At 39.6% G+C, this 5,347-nt stretch overlaps 2 long non-coding RNA genes across 2 annotated transcripts; one reads left to right on the forward strand and one right to left on the reverse strand.

Annotated features, from left to right (window-relative positions):
- Positions 1–236: 236 nt before the first annotated feature.
- Positions 237–1,350, reverse strand: LOC131011295 (uncharacterized). The gene is made up of 2 exons (XR_009096847.1): positions 1,302–1,350; positions 237–447 (listed from the first exon to the last, which is right to left on the reverse strand). It is a non-coding gene; the product is annotated as an uncharacterized LOC131011295 (long non-coding RNA).
- A 1,433-nt stretch (positions 1,351–2,783) lies between these two features.
- Positions 2,784–3,917, forward strand: LOC131011294 (uncharacterized). Its single transcript, XR_009096846.1, has 2 exons — positions 2,784–2,923; positions 3,351–3,917. It is a non-coding gene; the product is annotated as an uncharacterized LOC131011294 (long non-coding RNA).
- The last annotated feature ends 1,430 nt before the right edge of the window (positions 3,918–5,347 follow it).

Here is a 5,347-nt window from a genome sequence, read left to right on the forward strand (position 1 = left end):
TAGGCTTGACTAAAATAAATTCTTAGACTCAGAGCAAATGAACGCTCTGATACCATTCTGTCACGACCGGCCTTAACTAAGGATAGCTAATCCGGGAAATCGTGACTAGGGAAGGGATTTAAGAAGCGGGGTTAGAAAGGGCACATTTGACTCATTCATAACTTGATTATAGACATTGATATCTAGCATTAATTCTTGAAATAAAATTTAAGACATTGAAGGATTGACGCATATAATTAAAAAGGATACTCGATGAACCCGAGTAAGCATTAGATATTTCTTTGAAGAGTAATTCACATAGTTATAGACTTGACTAAAACATAATCAGTGTTTGCAGCGGAAGACATAACTGAGATACATGTATGCAGACATATATCTTTTCTGAGCCTAATTTCAAATTGACAAAAGCTCCACTCAGCAACACTTCATCATCCATCACAGCTCAACCTGCACATTCATAAACATATGCAGGGCTAAGTACAATAGTACTTAGTGGTAGTTGCCAAAACTAAAATATAAACTTAACATTTTATTAACAAACCACAACATCATATAAGAGACGTGAGTCTTCTTTCAAATCTTTTGCTTTCTAAACATTTCCAAATCTATAAATAGCGTGAGTGCATTCTTCATCATCGAAAGTCCTATTAAGAAGCATCGTGTCGTGAGGAAGGCCTTCCTCAACGAGCACAGGCATCGCGCCGTGAGGGAGGCCTCCCTCAGCGGACACAGCATCGTACTGTTGAGGGAGGCCTCCCCCAACAGACGCTAGCATCGTACCGTTGAGGGAGGCCTCCCTCAACGGACGTTTGACCGGTCAACCCTCTCATTGACTCACGGTCGCGTTGCAATATATATATATATATATTTCCTTGGCAAGATAGCTATTTGCTCAGGAATCGAATTCGTTAACATCATCACATAAGCATTTGATAATAAGCATAAAGCATTAAAGCGTAACTTACATAGACGTTAAATAATAAGCATAAAGCATTAAAGCGTAACAAAGCATGAACCACATAGGCGCGTAACAAAGCGTAACTCACTTAAGCGTAAATCACTTAAAAGCGTAACAAAGCATAAATAATAAATTATAAAAATTTAAGTCGTAATTTAAGCGTAAATAGCATAGCGTAAATTATTAAAGCGTGACAAGTGTAGATAATAAAGAGAAATAAAGTTTTAACTCATTTAAGCATAATAAAGCATAACTCATTTAAAAATCAAATTTTGCATTTTAAAGCATGAGAGTTGCATAGTTCTTCAATAGCATTTTTATTTTACGCATAATAAATGCCCACCTGGTAGTAGAGACTCACGACTAAGCCTTAAACTCTTGTGCTTGACCTTTAATACGAGAAAATAAAACAAGATTTTAATTCAAGGAAATTCTCAAATAAATGAGGATGCGTAATGTAATTATGCATGGCTCATATTCCTTTAATTATTATTCTGAGATAATAAATCGAGAAATTTCTAATAATAATCCAACTATAGGATTAAAGCTCGTTTCATGGGGTTGGATTATAAATCTTAATAATCTACTCATCTTGAATTAGTCTAACTCACTTACCAACTAATCATTAGCAAGTATTAAAATTAATCACTAATTAAATATAATTAGGATTAATAATGAGGCCTAAAATAATAATTCTTATTGGGTTAAATAAATAAATTTCATTGGACTTAATCAATTAAATTGTAGGATCCCAAATAATATAAATTCGAGACCCATTATTAATAAATAATAGGAGTCCAAATAATAAATATATATTAGCCCAATGGAAATAAAATAAGCAAGGCCCAAATGAATTAATATCCGGCCCAACAAATAAACTGAACCAGGCCCAAGAAGAATAAAAACAAGCCCAAAAGAATCGGCCCAAACCCGGCCCAACTGAGGAAGGCCCACTCCTCTTTTAAGTCTTCACTCTCGGTTCTCTCTACCGACAATTCTCTTCTCTCTCTCTATTTTTTTTCATTAAAGGAGAACACTCTTTCTCTCTCTTTTATCTTTATTAAAGTATAACACTCATTCTCTTTCTTAATTATCAAAACTCACCTTTTTTTTTTAAAGCAGAACTAACTCTCTCTCTTAATCCTCACACTATCATCGGTTCTCTCTCTCCCTCTATATTAAAGTAAAACATTCCTTCTCTCCCTCTATCTTTATTAAAGCCAAACATTTCTTCTCTCTCTTAATTCTAAAAAAAAAACGCACGCTGCATCTCCCTCCTTCTCACAACAGCGCTCGGCTCTCTGTCTCTCAATCAAGAAAGGAATCGCTGCTCACATCTCTGTCTATCTCGCTCGATCTCCTCCGGCCGCTGGTGCTCTGCTCTGGGCCGCGACCAGCGGCGCTTGGCCTTCGGCCGCGCCGCCCCGCTCAGCCGCCTCCCTTCTGAAGCTGTTGCCGCTCCGCCTGAAGTCGACGAGTCAGCCGTCGCCGAGTCTCCCCTTTGCGGCAGATCCGCCGCCGCGGTTCCCTTTCCGGCGAAACCGGCATCAAGTCGTTGGAGTACCGGCGAGGCCGCAACCGGCCACTGGCGCTGCTCCCTTCGTCTCTGACTTCCTCTCTTTTTCCATCCTTTCCTCTCTATCTCTGATCGTGCTCTCTCCTCTCAAATTGCATGACCTCAGCCGTGCATCCTCCTCGACAGGCTCTGCCATGGCCGAGTCCGGTGAGGTTGGCGTCGGCATCAGACCTTGCCCAAAACTCTCATCTTCCGTGTTTCTTCTCTGAAATTTCAACTCCAGATTATACCCCCAATCGAACCCTAATTCTTTCATCATGGACTACCACCGCTGCTGTCCTCTTTGGTGTAGACGGGCTCGATGCCTCATCGCGCCGTTGTTGTTATAGTCAGATTCCAGCGAGGCAGCAAGGGATCGCCGCCGTCATTCCCTCGGCTCGACTGAACAGGTACATCGATATAGTCCCACTTCCTTTTCCTTCTACTCAAGTTCACTTCTCAAATTTACGTGAAGTCTTGGTTCTATATACTATATGTGCAAGGGATTAATGGCGTTGTGGGGTTGCTACTGTGTTAGCATTTAATTTCTAGAGTCCAGTGGGAATCATAAACGCATACGACATTCTACATAACATGTGTAAATCTGTATTACTGAAACGTGACTTTGCTAAGTCCATTATGCATATATATCTCAATTCTTTATTCTGACTTTCTAAAACATAAGCATACTTGTTGGTGTGAATCATGTAGCATGAACTAGAGTAAAATGAGATTAGCAATCACCTGTGTTTTTTTGTGCTTGGTTGGCTGTTGTGCTAATGAATTCAGGAATGAATAAACTGAAACATAATTGTGGATTTTGCTTAACCATTGCAGGCTGAACTCAAGAAGAAAATGGAGAAGTTTAAGTTGAGCTTACCTCTTGGGGTCCAGATTGCAGCTGAAATAAACTCTCTATGATTTTTGGTGCATAAAGGAAGGAGGGGGAATCGTAGTTGGTGATTTTCAGGCTACTATGAAGCCCTCAATTTATAGGCAGATTAGGCCGCAAAACTTGAAAACTATTTACAGCAAATGTGGAAATTTTGCTGCAATTTTTGACAAAAATGAAATTGGTTGGTGGCTGCCATAATTTTTTTTGACTAATAGTGGAATTTCATGTGAGACTTTGAAAAGTGGAGTACTCATAGGGTGCATCTGATCCTAGTTGTATCTTAGCATGCTTCAAATATTAAATTGTGACTTTTGCAGGGAAAAGAGTATGACCTTAGCAGAGTTAAAGAAAAGGGGCTGCTATGTGTGTACTATCTATATTTTATTTCTTGATTTTGTATACTCTATTGATAGTGTAGGAGCGTAGGGAGTGTGAAAGAAAAATGATGATTGTAAGTAAATAGAATTGAGGTGACTAATAAAAATCTCTTGCCTTGATTAATTAATCAAGTATTTGTAAAACAAATATTGGGTTCTACTAAATAACGACACTTCGTTATAACTCTCTACGAATTAAATATCTAATTTAACTTGTTCTTAAATTCGGAATTATATCACGACTTCCAAGTAAATAATAGAAATAATATTTCTATCGCATATAAATTAATAACTTGACTTCGCTAAGTCAGTTATTAAACTGGATAATAAATTATTGAATGCTTCAATAATTCAATTGCGATCATATCACGCAATGGCATCAAATTCAGATTTCTGAGCTGAATTAGTTGATAACTAAACACTGGATTTACCATAACTGAAGATGCAATATAACAATTATTGCAATCACTGATCTTAATAAAAATAAATAAATAAATAAAAGAGCGGGCTACTACACGCCGCACCCTCATTTTCCTCTCCGTCCGTGGCCGAGCGACAGCGGCAGAGCCGCCGGGCCCTGGCCTCCCTCTCTAAAACTCCCGGCGACAGCAACCCGTGTCTGCCGTCGTTCCCGCTCAAGCCCTCAGCAACCCCGAGGTCCCTAATCGGCCGCCTCTACTTCTCCCTCTTCCTCTGAACAGGACAACGGCGGAGTCGCCGACCTAGCCTCCCTGGAACCATCGACCCATCCTTCTGGCGACAGCAGCCGAGCTGCCATCTCCAGCACCCTCCTCGAATCTCCGACTGCCGCCGCCCGGAGATCAGGCGACGTCGCCTCCTCTCGCTCTCAGTTCATCTCTCTCTACCCTCTGCTCACTCCGACCGACAGCAGCAGTCCGTCTACCGCCGGCCGCTTCTCGTTCAGCCAACCAGACACACACACCAAAATCATAGTTTCCCCTATTTCTTTCTTTCTTAACAGTGAAAGTCGAGTTCTTAAAATCAACCGAGCTTTTATTTAAAAGCATAAACATATATATTATTTATGTACGTTGTTCTTATTGAAATACACACACATACAGATTGCACACTTAGTGATTCTAAGTTTGGTTGTTTGCAAAGCATGAGTTTTTGATTTGCTAGCAAAATAGCTATGTATGCGTTTCCATCTCTATTCATCTGTATATCGAGATGTTGCTAAACTGGTTTTGATAATTTGGGAAAAATCTGAAGTTCTAAAGAAAATGCTGTAATATAATCGTTTCAAGGAGGAGTAGAAACCTGATAAATTATTCGGATGGCTGTTGTGCTGCAACTGAGCTTTTCTCACGAGAGAGAAGGTTGTAATTTGTTAAAGATGGAGTGGAATACTAACATGAAATGGTTTCAGTAGTGCTTGAATAGGTAGATGAGTGTTTTGATAATTTAATTAAAGGGGCATAGTTGGTCGAGAGTAGTGGGTGTGTGTTAGGTGAGGGAGAGAAGTAGGTGGGAATAAAATAAAAAGTCTTCCGGGTTGTACTATGAAAACTGTAATAATCGTTCAGTGTTCGCTTAAATAA

The sequence above is a fragment of the Salvia miltiorrhiza genome, chromosome 2, assembly GCF_028751815.1.
Source record: "Salvia miltiorrhiza cultivar Shanhuang (shh) chromosome 2, IMPLAD_Smil_shh, whole genome shotgun sequence".
Taxonomy (NCBI): domain Eukaryota; kingdom Viridiplantae; phylum Streptophyta; class Magnoliopsida; order Lamiales; family Lamiaceae; genus Salvia; species Salvia miltiorrhiza.